This window comes from Leptonychotes weddellii, chromosome 1 (genome assembly GCF_054177405.1).
Source record: "Leptonychotes weddellii isolate Sample4059 chromosome 1, ASM5417740v2, whole genome shotgun sequence".
NCBI classification, from domain to species: domain Eukaryota; kingdom Metazoa; phylum Chordata; class Mammalia; order Carnivora; family Phocidae; genus Leptonychotes; species Leptonychotes weddellii.
The window spans coordinates 31,045,192-31,061,035 of NC_138369.1; the positions used below are offsets into that span (position 1 = coordinate 31,045,192).

General features: G+C 43.0%; 1 long non-coding RNA gene across 1 annotated transcript; it reads right to left on the minus strand.

The window, feature by feature from the left end:
- Window positions 1-983: 983 nt before the first annotated feature.
- On the minus strand, window positions 984-15,368 carry LOC145721629 (uncharacterized). The gene is made up of 2 exons (XR_014145450.1): window positions 14,708-15,368; window positions 984-2,002 (listed from the first exon to the last, which is right to left on the minus strand). It is a non-coding gene; the product is annotated as an uncharacterized LOC145721629 (long non-coding RNA).
- Between the last annotated feature and the right edge of the window lie 476 nt (window positions 15,369-15,844).

The following is a 15,844-nucleotide window of genomic DNA, read 5'->3' on the forward strand; positions in this document are numbered from 1 at the left end:
TTTTTTTTTTTTTTTAAAGATTTTATTTATTTATTTGACAGAGAGAGACACAGCGGGAGAGGGAACACAAGCAGGGGAGTGGGAGAAGGAGAAGCAGGCTCCCCGCTGAGCAGGGAGCCCGATGAGGGGCTCCATGTCAGGACCCTGGGATCATGACCTGAGCCAAAGGCAGACGCTTAACGACTGAACCACCCAGGCGTCCCCATCTGCTGAATTCTTATAACAACCCTGTGAAGCATGTATTTTTGACCCTCTGTTTTATACTGAAGAAGTTGAGATCCCAAGAAGTTGAGAATAACTTACCCAAGCTTCCTAGCTAATACAGGCCTGAGTCAAACTCAACTAGGAGCTCACCCAGTGACAAGTGGGGGAAACAGGTGATATATCTTCATGGAAGAAGCTGCAGCAAAAAGCAGGATTGTCTTTATAAATACCGTGTGCTTTTCCAATTAGAAACTCAGCTTAGGCACTGATGAGAGTTTGTCCAATGTTTATTTTAAAAAAACTGTGCAGGATAGATCTGCCATTTCTTTCCAGAAAGAAACATCCTCTTTACTTAAAACCAGTTGTTAGGCTGTATTTTTAGATGTCATGGTACAGTATCGAGTTGAAAAAGAAAAGAAAAAATGGGAGGACACAGATATTGTAAACAGGAAAAGTCACAAAGTGTAACCAAGAAAAGCCAAGAGCACAGCCCATGGCCTGTGAAGGATTTTAGTTCTTGTCTGCAGCTCAGGTTGACCAGAAATGAAGTTCTTCAGTCAACTTGTAGAAAATGGAAATTTTGGCTTTGGTGATTATGCAAGTAGCAGATACCCTGTGGTTTGGAAACTTTTTGCTTGGCCAACTGTCAGTTTTCTCTTCTCCCGTGAAAAACAGCCTGTAGGAATGAGCAAAAGTACTGCGCCTTTCAAAAACTTAAAAGTTAAGACAAGCACAGCTCGGGTAAACAGATTTTAAAAATAAACTGTAGTACTCGTAACTGAGAGATATTCTAGGTACTTTTTATTCATTGTACAGCACATTTGGAAATCTGGGCTGAATGTGAGCCATCCACAGGGCACATAAATCACATATACTGCCCTGGAAACCTAAAACTGAACAAAAATTAATTAGAAAACCAAAATCAACTACATTTGTTTCGGAGTACACATTCATTGTCAGAATTTTCACGTTTCCATTTTTCATCAACACCTGTTAGAATGTCCCTGATTTATGCTTTTCAAAATCTCTTTGTTCTTTGTGGTCCAAATACAAGTATAGGCTGAAATCAGTCCTTAGGGAGTTTATAAATAATACAAACGGATTGTATTAGGTCCAGAGCACTAGCTGGGTTGGTAGAAATGTCACATTTGGGTAAGGAATTTAGAAAGGCATTACCAAACTGTGAAAACAGGAAAGTCAAGCACACTTAGGACAATATAGAAAATTTCTTAATCACAAATGTCCAGGACTCATTTTACTGTCACAGAAGAAACACCCCCTTCTCAACCTAGAGGTTTCTAATATTTAGTGAAGAAACTTTTTGGTCACTTAACGCAGGTTGTGTTGATCAAATGGGATGGCGTCTTTTTTTGAGGCTAACGCAGGCGTCAAAGATTAAAACGAAACAAAACCAAAAAAACTGGAAGGCCACAGGTCAAGGAGACAAAGGAAATATAAAAAAGGAGCCAAGAACAATTTCTGGGCCAGAACCAGAAAACGCAACGAGGGGAAAAGAATCCTTTGAGAGAGAGAATGGTGAGTCTCCGCAACTCATGAGAGTCTACTGCCCCATTTTCAAGCTGGTTGTGAAGCATGACCCAATATTAAAAATTACAGTATATAAACTTATGAATTAAATAATGAAGTAATAAGAATAGAATGAAGAAATAAATAAGTAATGAAATAATTACATTAAAAATACAAGTAATAAGGTGCGCCTGGCTGGTTCAGTTGGTGGAGCATGTGACTCTTGATCTCGGGGTCATGAGTTCAAGTCCCACATTGGTCCTGGAGTTTACTTAAAAAAAATTACAGGTAAGGGGAGGGGGGTGGGAGGATGGGTTGGCCTGGTGGTGGGTATTGAGGAGGGCACGTTCTGCATGGAGCACTGGGTGTTGTGCACGAACAATGAATCATGGAACACTTCATCTAGAACTAATGATGTAATGTATGGGGATTAACATAAGAATAAAAAAATAAATAAAGAAAGAAAGAAAGAAAAATAATTATTTTAAAAATATATTGAAAACATACCAGGTTTAAAAAAAAAAACAAAAAAAAACAAAAAAAAAATTACAGGTAATAAATGCGCAAAACTCATCATTTCCAGTTATTTGGCTACATTTTACTATTATCTTTGCTCTTGAGGTTATTTATGCCTACTGAGTCAGTGTGACAGCAACGCTCCCCAATGGCGACATGTTACTGCTCACCTCTTCCCAATCAGGGAGGTTACAGTGGTGACAGGAGATCGGCCAAGGTGAGGGTCTTCACACCACAGAAACTGGCAAATGCTACATGTCGGCGCCCTTTATCCCAGAGAGCTATTTGTGAAAGGCACACCAGCATTCCCCTGGAGAAGTTCAGTGGGAGTGAGAGATCTCAGAGAAAGGGTGAGTTTCAGAGCACTATGTCGGGATGCTGAGGCCACTGAGCCACCAGTGATGAAGATGAAATAGCGGTCTTTGGATTCAGACAGAATTGCATCCAAAGCTCAGCCCACTTAACTTTCCTAAGACTTACTTATCACATCCCAACAATGGGACTCATGATACCTGCCCACAGAGCACCAAGCTTGGCAGACAGAGGTCAACATAAAAGGTAACTGTTCTGCTTTATTATCACGCTTCCCCAAATCACCAGTGACTGGGCTCACCGCTGAGGGTCTGCCGACCAAGGATTGCAGTGCTCCTGTCAAAAGGTTCGATGTCATCTGCTTTTCCTGGTTCTTTTGCCACTGGGATGCAAGTTTCACTTACTGCTGCTCTCCTAGCTCCTACAAGAGAGCCGAGCCCATTGCAGGGCTTACTAAAAATGTGTGGAATGAATGAATTTCCCTTAATTTCCATCTGCTGCTCCGCTTCTGAGTTTTCTCCCTCTTTCTGCCAAGGTCACCCCTTTGCCTCTTAATTGCCAGCTCCCAACCAGCTGTGTTGCTATCTTGCTGTCCTTCTGGAATCTCTCAAACCATGGAACTCTTCTCCTGCTACAGGAGGCCGCCGTGACCTTAAGGCATAGATGAAAGATGTTTCCAGCTTTTTCACTCACAAGCAGAACTGAGCACGTGTCATTCTGCTCTGTCGGCAAGTTTCTCCCCACTTGTACGGCTGCTCTGTTTTAATCTCGGTTCCGCTCGGCCTCCAGCAGAAGGGACAAGTCTTGTGAGAGGAAATCTCACCCAACACGCACAGCTGTATCCAGGGAACCAAATATTTTCTTCTGTGGCCCTGCCTCAGCCTTGCTTCTTGGACTTGCTGTTCTGGAATAACCTTTTTGAAGGCAGTGAGGGGCTGAGTCATTTAAAAAAGCATGGATGCGGGGCGCCTGGGTGGGTCAGTTGGTTAAGCGACTGCCTTCGGCTCAGGTCATGATCCTGGAGTCCCGGGATCGAGTCCCGCATCGGGCTCCCTGCTCAGCAGGGAGTCTGCTTCTCCCTCTGACCCTCCTCCCTCTCATGCTCTCTGTCTTTCATTCTCTCTCTCTCAAATAAATAAATAAAATCTTTTAAAAAAAAAAAAAAGCATGGATGCTTCTGGTAAGAGTGGCCTGGATGGTGGCTTCTGCAAACTCTTTGGGAAATCATTACATTCCGGAATTCCTAGTTCCTTTTCAATCATAGTCAGGGGAGTAGGGGGTGATAACACTTAGTGCCGGGTGGTGGTTTGGGAACAGCCCCTCAGAAGTCAGATGGATATGACATCCCAGCCTGACTCTGCCTCTAACTAGCTGGAGACTTCAGGCAAGCCACTTACACTCTCTGAGTAGCTGCTGTGCAATGGGAATATTTTTGCCTCGTGCATTGTAAGCAGTCCCTAAGAAGCAGCTAGTATTGCTTTTTCAAATATAGCATTATTATTCCAGAAGTGTGAAGGTCAAGAGTATAGGCTTTGGAGTCAGATAGACCTAGGTTTAAGCCCCAGCTCTTCAGTTCCTGTGTGGCCTTGTTCGGGTTACCTCCTTTCTCTTGAGCCTTGTTTTCCCCATCTGAAAATGGGAATAATAATAGCACCCACTTCAGAGGCCCAGGAGGGTCACATGAGATAATATACATATAATGCTTAGCAGAGTACATGCAATTTCTAGTGATATTATTAAACCTTTCATTAATAAAGACCAAGCAGTTGCTAGACACCCCTTCAGAGTAGATGTCCTCGAAGGCCACATTCCAGTGACGAGCAGATCCTACTCTGCCCTTGTACTCTTCTGCAGAGAAAGGAGCAGGTAGCTCGGGCAAGATCAGACTTGGTCTGAACGTTCTAATTAGGAATAATATCACCTTGCCTGTCCAGAGTGCTTTAAACTTTCAAAGTGCCTTCAATTCTATTGATTCTTTTAAACTTTACACATTTTAACGTGCCAGAGTGTCATATTCCCATTTTATAGCTGAGGCCACTGAGGCCCAAAGAAGGGGTGTGACTTCTCTGGGGTTGCAGAGCTAGACAGAGCTGAGACTCCAGACCGGAGCTCCTGCTTTCTCCTGCCCCAATCTCCTGACCCTTATAAAATATTCACCCAGAAGTAAAGTTAGAAAAAAAACACCCACTAAAATACAAGGCAGGTCCTACATGCAATGCTTCCTCTTGTGCATTTCATAGTGGGAAGGCTTCCGTTAACACTAAATGAGAATTGTAAAGAGAATGTAGCTCTCCCAACCCAGGGGTGCTTTGGGGGATCCACAGTGCTCCATCAGCGAGGTCCTGGCTGCCAGGCCCCAAAGCCTTTTATTAGACTGAAGTCAATGAAAAGAAATGCACTTTTTAAAAAAACTGGAGAATTTTAAAACAGCCCTGGAGATCAAAGTCCGGGTTTTTCTGGCTTGGGAACTATTATTCTTACTACTGACACCTTTTGAGTCTTGGAGGGTTTAAGGCACTAGAGCAGGGAAGAGTTTTATCAAAGAGAAGTGATTTATTTAAACAAGAAAAGTGGATCCTGTGGGCCTGGCAGGGACGGAAGGTGGAGAACCTGCAGAAGTCACCTCCAGATTTCCACGAATATTGTGGCTGGGAATTAGGAGTATTTGTAGAACTTGTGTTTTGTTCGGCAGTTAGGAGTATTTGTAGAACTTGTGTTTTGTTCCATCATAATGCCATTCCTCCTGTGTTACGGCCAACCGATGCTCTGATTAGTTCCTGCTCAAATTTATACATGTCTCCTTCCTCTGCAACCACAGTGGTTTAAGTTGTTAACAAAAACTACACTGGGGCACCTGGGTGGCTCAGTTGGTTAAGCATTCAGCTCTTGATTTTGGCTCAGGTCATAATCTCAGGGTCCTGGGATCGAGCCCCGCATGGGGGCTTGAGATTCTCTCTCTTCCTCTCCCTCTGCCCCTCCCTCCTCTCGTGCTCGCTCTCTAAATAAATAAATAAAATCTTAAAAAAAAGTTTAAAAACTTCATTGAAGCCAATTGGGGCTATTTTTTTCCCCTGTAATTGGATGGTATTCTATTTTATCCTTTCTTCCCTCTGATTATATAATACCAAATTTCCACCAAATTGTAGACACTCTCCATTTTGCTGGCTTCATTCATTGGTTGATTTTGTTTGCTTTACAGTGAATGAGTATTTTTTGAGCACCTACTCTGTGTCAGGCTCTCAGGGATAAAATAATAATTGCCCATTTTTGTGGTGGGAGGGGAATCAGACAGATGAATATGATGCCATAAGGGAAGTGACCAGAAATTATTTTTCTTTGATGTACAGATAATGAGATATGCCATTTTAAGTGACATTCCCGTTATCCTAAATCAAAATAGGGCGGAGGTGAAAAGGGCACATCTTTTCGCATCAGTGTCCAGTAGAATTCCCTGGGATGCAGGAAATGCTCTGGGGCGAGTGGGCTGTTGGGTATGGCTTACACTCTAACGATGATGGAGCTATGGTCAAGGGTGTCAGCCTCGAGGAGAGGTCGCAGAGGAGGAGAAGGAAAATGGTGCGCTTTACAGCCTTTTTAAATCCTGGCTCTGGGGCCTCGGGCATTTGGTGAAACGTTTTTGAGCCACTGTTTTCTCATTTGTAAAATGGGAGGATAATACTATCCATAATCCTTCGCATTGATCTCCTCATCTGAAATTAGTGGGGTCTTCCTCCCCTTTTTTCCTGCTTGTCGTAACCATGGGAGAAAATTAAGTGGTAGGATTAGAATTCAACCACCTGGAAAAAAATTTTGGAAAAATGTGTTCCTTCCCCCTGCCTGTTAGATGACACACCTTGAGCGGGGTCATCTGCTGGACCCAGTAAATTGTCACAGCACCATGCCTGCGAGGTGCCCTTGTTCAATGACCCTGGGGCTTCAGGGGTGCTTACGCAGGAGGCCTGAAGTCTGAACGCCTGGCTTCACATCTCAGCATGACTGCTTTATCAACTGTGTGATTACCATCCATTTATGCATGCACAAATATTTATCAAGCTCTAGTTGGGTGCCAGAATTTATCACAGACTCTAGATATTCAGCAGGGACACAGATAAGGAGCTCCTTTCTTACACGCTCACTAGTGGAGGAGACAGCCAACAAACAAGGAAACCAACAAATACACAGGATGATTTCAGATCATGCTGAGTACCAGGAAAATAAGAAAACAGAATAATGTGATGCAGGAGAGTTATCACTTTAGAGTAGTCAGGAAGGGGCTATTTGGGGAAATGATACTTAATCTGAGATGGGAATGATAAGGAGTCAGCCTTGGGAATATCTGGGAAAAGAACATTCCAGACAGAGGGCCACGTAAGTGCTAATACCCTGTGGTAGGAGTATGCTTTGTTTAAGATATGCTGCACAACTTTTTTTCATTATCACACTCTTAAGGAGCCTCTCTAGACATTTTTTCCCCCTAATACCCTCCTCCTCTATGAAATTTTAATACAATAGATACATTGTATTCCTATTGGGTGGAGTTGAGCTTTGGAGGGCCACAAACTATTGTAGTATCTAAGGGGTATTTTTTGCCCTTCAAGAACCAAGTTCACTCTCTTGGGAGTGAAGTCTCACCATGGAGAATCAACAGTTTAAAAAAAAAAATGGCAGCAAGTGTGGCTGGAGCTGGGTGGCCAAAAGGAAAAGGACAGGAGACAGGGTCACAGAGTTAATAAGGGGCTCATCAGTGGTCCTCAAAGTGTGTTCCCTACCAACCAGAGCTTGCTAGAAATGCAGAGTGGTGCTCAGTCATCTGTTACAGCAAGCCCTCTGGGTCACTCTGATACATACTGGAGTCTGGAAAACACTGGGCTATGTCATTTACTTCACTGTGGGCCATAGTAAGGAGCATAGGCTTTATTTTAAATGCAGGAGAAGGCTATGCGAGGCTTTTGGTATGGGGGAAACATGATCTGGGGACACCTATAAAAGAAAAATCTGGTTACTCTGAGAGAAGGGCAAGGAGAGGCAAAAATGGAAGAAAGAGAAACAAGTCTTCTGGTTTGTATCTGTGACATGGAGATATGACTGAGACCAACTTCATAAGTTTGTAAAGAGGATAAAATGAGTGAATACATGTAAAGAACTTAGCACAGTGCTTGGCACATAGTAAGCACCCAATAATTATTAAAACTGTTCAGTTTTGCCCCTTATTTCTCTTTTTCAACCACCCACTGGTTAGTATCCAAATACAGATTCCCCACCCCCTTTAGATCCCTCTATTTTTGCCAGTGTTAACCGATTTGGCTGCTGGTGGGCTGGTAAAGTATCTCTGTGGGCTAGTAAACCTGTAACATGTTTACAAGGCTGCTTTAGGTCATGGTGGAAGTCCACAGTGTTCTATTCAGTTCCCTTTCTTTTTCTTTTTTACCATGAGATTTAACTGTTGGCCTAGAAAAGGAAACTTAATGTAAAAACCAAGCTTTAGAATCAGGTCTATCATTAACTTTGGATGGTTTTCACATCTGTCTAATAGGAAGTGCCCTAGGCAGGGAGGCAACCCACAGTGTAGGGTTAAGCACGCTTGGACTTCGACACCAGGCAATCTGGGCTGCAAGACCTGACTGCTGGTGGGACGCTGGGCAGTGAGTGAATGAATACCTGTAAATCGGTTCCTTTATCCGAAAAATGCAGATAGTAACAGCACCCACCTACCTACCTCATGGATTTGAGGCTGAAACACTAGAATGCATGGAAAGCACCCACACAGTGCCTGCCACAAAGTGTGAGACATGAGGATGATGATGATGATGATGACTGAACCTGCCACAGGTACAACATGGCTATGTGAACCATAATGGAACATGCAGTTCTGCGGGCCCCGGGAAAGGCGGAATACATGTTTGGCTTAGAAAAGACAGCAGTGCATCAGGTTGATGATACACATAAAACATCATCAAGCAGGTTGTTTTCTATACATAATAGTAAGTTGATCTGAAAGAATCGTGTCAGCTCAGGAGAACTCCACTCAATGTCTTTATATCACAGGCATGGAAGATTCCCGAGAGGGTCTTGATGGAGGGGTTTACCTTCAGAACTGACCTAAAGCGCCCATCCCTAATGCCACCCACCTCGCCCTGCCCCCCTGCTTCCTGCCCAGCTGTCCCCTCCCTCTCTGGGCTCCAGCCACCTGGTCCTCTTCTAGTTTTTCCTCTATGTGATCTCCTTCCCACCTCAAAGCATAAGAGAGTAGGGAATGTGCACTCTAACCCAGTTGGACCAACCCAATTTATCCTTAAAAACGTAGATTAAAAGTCATTTTACCATTGAAGCCACAAACTGTGTAGTTGTTATGATTGAAGCCTCGAGAGTCACATTGCCTGGGGCTCAAATCCTGATTCAGTTAATTTGCTAGCAGCACAATCAGGTGCAAGGGACTTCATCCCTTTGTTACTCAGTTTTCTGATCTGCATAATGGACAAAATAGTGGTGCCCTGCTCTGAGGTTTAAATGAGCTGGTGTACATAGAGTATCTGGAATAGCTCTGGGCTCTGTAACTGTTATTATGAGTGTTACTTTTTCTTTAAGCTCTCTGTACTTCTCTTTGCAGTACTTTTCACAATTGTAATTAAATAACGATGTACCTTGTTTACAGTATCTTCCTCCAGGGACCCTATCTATCTCTTAATCCCTCTTCCCCAGCTTGTAGCACGCACCCTATAAAACCAGTCCCTCAGTAAACATCAGTTGAATGAAAAAATGGAGTTGCTTCACTTATTTTTTAAAAATTGAGAAGCAATATAGCCTTTTTTCATATAAAATATTTAAAAGGATTACTAGTTGATGAGTCGTTTATTTTAAAAAGAAGAAAAAAAAGGATAATTAATGCAAAGCAAGATTTGGGGGGCGTGTTGGACCTCAGTACTTGCTCTAATAAAGAGGGGTGCTTGCACCTTGAGGTGGGCGCTTGGGGATGTACACGGTTACCACAAACAACATCTCACTGCTCCATCTCAAATGTAGTGGTTACTGCGAAATCTCTGTAGATTTTCAGATGAATCCCTGAAGCCGGATGGCAATTCTCATGGTGAGCAGAGCAATTACCTTCAGGTCCCACTAGAGTGACCTGACTCTCAACTCAATACAAGGCCAAGTACCAAGAGGGAGCCTGCCTCCTCCACACCCTGCTGTTGCTGAAGTTCTCACGCCTGCTCCCAGAGGAGCTGTATAAATAGCTGCAGAGGAGGAGGGGCAGGACTTGGCTCTTAGATCCTAAATGTCTTCTATGGAGCCCATGTCAATTCCGGGACACCACCCTTCTAGGGGCTAAAAGAAGGTTCCAGAAAAACTCATTTCTTGGGCATCACATAGAGGCCAACTAGTTTCTCACCATGTCTCTGAAAGACACCGTTTATTCCAGTTCTTTAGCTGGGCTACAGAGACAGACCTCTCATAGTTCTACTGAGGTGAGAGGGGTTTGAAAAGATCGCCCCCTCCCCCAATATAAGCACAATGTGCTGGTGAGACTTTTGCCAGGAACACTTTCTATAACTTTGATCAGATTTGTATTGGGTCCATATCATTCAAGTGGTTTAGAACCAGGGCCTTAAAAAGATGGACCCTTGACCTCAAGCCCAAGACTGAAGGCTGCAATGGACACATTGTGATCACTTATTTGTGGACCTCCGCCCGGTGAAATCTAGACAAGTGACTACAGGCTCAGGGAAGCCCACGTGTCCAAAACGACGGAAGGCTGGTACATATTCTTATAGCGGCAAGATGTGCAGAGATCCGAATGTGGGATGGCCGATAACTGGCTCATATTTATGCTATTGTGAACATGAAGGGCCCTGAAGAAAATGGCCCATTTATTACTGCACACACTCAATCTGCAGGTGGTGTCTGCCTATTTTCCTGACACTTCATTTCCTGCACTTGGGCTAGATGAATAATAATAATATATTAATTATATTAATATAATATTAATTAATATTAATAATATTATTAAATATTAACTGCCTTTTATTAGGTGTGGCTTCAGTGCCAGAGGCTATCTCTAATTCCCTCAACGACCTTATAAGGTGATTTTAACTAGCCCCATCAGACGGTCAGAGGTGGTCACTCAGCTCCTAAGAGGCAAAGCAAGGTTTCCAGGTGAAGATGCAGAACACTGCCCTCTCACCACTTCCTCTCGCTCTGGTTCACTGAGGCAGAGCCTATCAAACACAGAACCTTTACCAACGGGCCGCTGAACGTGCCAGCATCACCGCTGGTTATAGTCGACATTGTCTGACGTCTACCTAAATGCACCCCTGTCGGTTTAATCCTTTGACTTCAAAATCAGGTTAATCAAATTCCACTGCTCACGGCCACTTCCCGTCAAGAGCTTTTGCACTCCCGGAGAGTGAGTGGCAAATGAACTACAAGTCTAGCTTGTAAGAGCTCCAGAGTCACTGGAGAGTTCCCGTTTGCACTCTCCTGCTGGCCCAGGCTTCCTAAGCGCGCGGTGGATGCACGTCATTCACCCCTGTGAGCCCCCGCCTGGCCCATCATGGAGGCAGCACATACGGGGGAAATAGGTGTTGACTTCTAAAGAATTATTTATTTATTTATTTATTTGACACACAGAGAGAGATAGTGAGAGAGAGAGCACAAGCTCGGGGAGCGGCAGGCAGGCAGAGGGAAAGGGAGAAGCAGGCGCCCCGTGGAGCAAGGAGCCTGAAGTGGGGCTCGATCCCAGGACCCTGGGATCATGACCTGAGCCAAAGGTGGACACTTAGCCGACTGAGCCACCCAGGCGCCCTGACTTCTAAAGAATTTGGAACCCCAGGAGCAGTGTCCCATTTCAGGACAAGAGCTGCATCCACTCTTCACAAGGTCCTGATTTCTTCCTAGAGAGCATTCCAGCATCTGATTCAATTTGATGGTTCAGTCATTCTGCCATGTCCCACTTGGCCTGACTTAATCTGCTCCTTCTCTCCTGCCACTGGGTCTCCCCGCAGCTGGGTCATTGGAGCCCGTGCCCTAAACTCCTTCCTAGGTTAAAAGGAAAATATCAGTGGGGAGGAAGGAAGAAGGGAGAGAAGGAGGAGAAAGAGAGGAATGAGAGAGAGGGAGATGGAGGTTAAGCAGAGAAGAGAGACACAGAGAGCTGCCATTTTTTTCCAGGTGACAGGGAAGTCACTACAATTAATTAGAGGTGGAACATTTGAAAGCTGGAAAGGAGCCTCAGCAGGAGTCTAACTTCTTCACCCATGAATGTGGACTTGGGAGGTCTGGATGGGAAGAATGAGATCCCCTGAGGCCACAGAGCTTATCAGTAAGTCACGGAGTCAGACCTACAATCCATCCCCTCTCTGTCCACTGTACCGTTCAGCCCCGTCCCACTGTTCTACCAGATAAAGATACTCTGTTACGGAAGGTCAGCTTCTGGACTAATTCCATTCCTGATTGGAAAACCTGAATCTAAACACATCAAATTGAAAAGGAGGTATTCAGTAAAATCTTGAAAATAAATACAAGTTCTGCTGACTTGTTCATTCTAACTCTCAAAGACAGAAGAAAACAAAACCAAAAGAGAAAATAAACCAATAGAAGAGAACAGAATTGAACATATCTCTACAGCCTCATCTACAAAGACTTCCTTTAGGGGGGAAAAAAACCTCTAAAATAAACAGAATATGTCCAATATCTTACTTTTCTTTACTTGCTTTTATTGGAATGATAAACTGGTTTGCCAGATTAACATGTTAATGTATATTTTAGCCTATATTCAGTTTTTTCTTTCTAGTTTAAAAAAGTCTTTCATTTAAAAATTTTTGCAGTTTTCCAACATCAAGCAAAAAAAATAAAAAGGTCTTAATTGGAGTTTCATGAAATCCATCTCAGGGACAAACAAAAGTCTCCTACTTGAACTATGATCTTGAGACAGGCCTTTACTAAGAGCTCACTGATATTTTTTGGTTCCTACAATATTTTCAAAGCAAAGAGAAAGTGTTTGAGTATATTTTTACCTAGGACCACAGCTTGTGGTGAAAGTGACAAGGCGGCTGGTTCCTTTTCTTGGGGTCTTTCATGTACTTGCCTATGGGTTTTTGCCAACAGCTGTAAGCAGTGCATAATAAGAAGCAAAACTTCATTTGGGCATTTTTAGTCCAAGTTAGAAATGCATAAATGAGAAATAACCCTAGTTGCATGTAATTCAGAGATGCTGGAAATTAGACAAAGCAATCAGCTGGTCCTAGAAACGACACAGTGCTGGACAGAGTATAGAATCAGGACTCTGGAGATTCTAGGCTGTGCCCTGCCTTTAATGGAAGATGAGATCTTAGAAACATTCCCCCAGGACTCTGGATTTTAATCCTGTTGGTAATAGAATGAAGGGACTGTGGAAACTTAAAAGGTTTCTTTGTGCTCAAATATTCCATGGCATGAACTTATTTTACAATTCTACTCAACCAGTGGTCTTTGTCCACTACCCATCCCCTCCCTCCCAGTAGTTATTGACCACTTGCACTTGCCCCATGGCTGGGAATGGGGTGGGTGGAGGGTGGGGTAGGGGGCATGGTATCTGTCAGGAAGAACCCCCATTCTAGTAGCCACCACTTTCCTGTATGCTCCAAATGGAAGGCCAAATAAATGGTTCCCTGGAACACACAGAAAACGCTCTAGACTGGAATTTGGAATGTCTGGGAATATTTTAGATCTTCTGCTAAGAAACGGAGTTTCTGATTCCTGAAGAGGCTGCATCGCAAGAGAGTCTCACTTCTAGAGAGGTCTTATGGTCTGAATCTAAAGAATAGGATCATCTAATGTGAAGCCCTGGGTCACCATAATGCTGGTCTGAGAACCGGGTCAAAGGACTGCATTTTGGTTAAGATTATATTCCTTTCTACTCCTTCAGATCATAAGATAACTTTAGGATAGAATTAATTTAGAGAGTGCCGAAAATTCGTTTCTCAGGCCACACTGTGGTGTTATATTATGGCAAGGGGGTATTATCCCAGTGCCTATTGTGATGTATTTATTTCCTTGATGTTTCTCTTCTGTACCAATCCTACCCACTTCCTCCACAGACTTCCTTCTATACCCAAGGGTTTTGCAGTCTCCTGGATGAGACAATTTCCTTTGTTTTCTGAAGTCAACCCAGATTTTCCTCCCCTCCTCCATCTCCGACATCTACCTATCAGAAAAAAATGGACACTTGGAGTTAAACTTGATGAGTTTACCAACACCGCATTACAAGGGAGGAAAGAAAAAAAAACTTCCCTTAAATTAGGATGTAGAACTTCCTCTGACAAATCATACAAGTTTTATGAATTAATTAACAGCCATCCCCCAAAATGATATTCCCAAGGTCACTGCCTTGAGCTGCTGAATTCTGATCACATTATGGTCTTCACCATAAACTAGACTCGGGGACAGAAATCACTTTTCCTGCTGCTTTTTCCAGGCAAGACAGGGACGAACATTAATAAGGTCCTTTTAGAAAGGCTACTAATGAGCTCTAGATCCCCACAGAATCTTTGCTGCCAAGCGCTCACAAAGATAGAGAAGCGCTCACCACACACATTATACTGAGGACATGATTAACAACTGGAAATCCAAAAGCATTTTCATGCTGCTTACTGACACAGTTCCTGCCCTCTCCCTGTCCTTTCCATATCCATAAAGGAGCTCTAGCCTTTAAAATTAACAACCACAAAAAAAGAAAGTAAGAAAGAAGAACAAGGGTATGTGGGGGAAGGGAGTGGTAAGGTAGAAGGACACACTTCAACAACAATTGGTAAGTTCCAAAGTGAAAACAAGAAATCAGCCTTTTAGGACCTTTAAGGGAGCAGAGATCGCATTTAAAACAATGACAGGAAAACGCTCCAAAAGATAGGTGTTAAGGACCATCTCCATTTTGGTATCAAACTGGAGCATAGCCAAATCTTTTTTGGAAAGAGTAATTTTTTGAAAAGAGTGGAGATGAACTTTCCTTGGAGTTTCCTTTTCTGAAAGTCAGATTCTGGAATATTAGTACTTAGAGGACTCCACCCCAGTAAAATATTAAAATCTGCCCAAGATTCGGCTAAGAATACCAGTGAGAGCCCACAAAGCACCATTACACTGTCTGTAGTCAGAACATTATAAGAGAAATTGTTCTTACCTCCGAATCATGATCTCGGCTCATTTAAAGGGACTGGAGAGAACGTGCAGGACAAAGGACACATGTATTAAGCGCTTGTGATGTGTGTGTGTGTATGTGTGTGTGTGTGTGTGTTTTCTCCAAATAAAAGCTGGTGGAAGTAGGGATCTGAAAACCCTGACGCCTTCCGCTGCCATATAATCGCAAGGAAATGACCTTACCGTTTGTTGCTTTGATTAGAAACAAAAGCCTTTCAACATGAGTCAGGAGAGCCATGGGGAAAAAAATAACCCAAAACTTCTATTTCTTTTGGGTACCTAAAGTTTTTCTTCATTACATCTTTAAAACACATGATGAAATGTTGTTTACTATTCTCTGAACTTCACTGATGATGCATGACGTGGGATGGGCTAGGCGATCGAAGACTCCACACTTCAATTTCAGCTCTTCAGTCTGTGTATGTTCTGCACAAGGCAGGCGACTGAATGCATACAAGCAGAAGGAATACTGAACTCAACTGTGTCCCCACACCCATCTCATGCCACTAGCTTTTACACTCGGAAAGAAACTCAGAATTCCATGAGACAACCTCAGTACTATCTTTCAATAGCAGAGATGCCAGACACAAACAAAAAATCTTGGCAGGATGACTGTGGTCTCAAAAATGGATCTATTTCATCATTTGCATTGAACAGAAGCATTACTATTGAAATTTCTCAATGCATAGGGAATAATTGCAGTATGTTATACTCCAAGGTGGGGCAGAAAGAAAAATATACAGAATCCAGGAAAAATAATAAGTCTGTGTGTTATTTTTAGAATGGTTAAGTAAGAGCTTGTGACATGGTACCATGCTTCCATCTAAGAAAAAAAAAAAAAAAGAACCTTCTGAAATTTTGTGCAAGTGTGTGGTACAGTTAAGGATGTGAATTCTAGAGTCAAACCTGGGGTTTTATAGCTGTGTGTCCTTGGGAATGTTACTTGACCTCTCTGAGAATCTGTTTCTTTTTTTAGTAAGGTGGAAATAAAAATCCCCAGCTTATTAAGGGTGTTGGAGGAATTAAATGAGACGATGCATGCAGAACACAAAGAATTTGCTTGGTAAATAGGCATATAACACATGTATTTAATGAGGAACTCTTCCCCCTTCCCTCTACC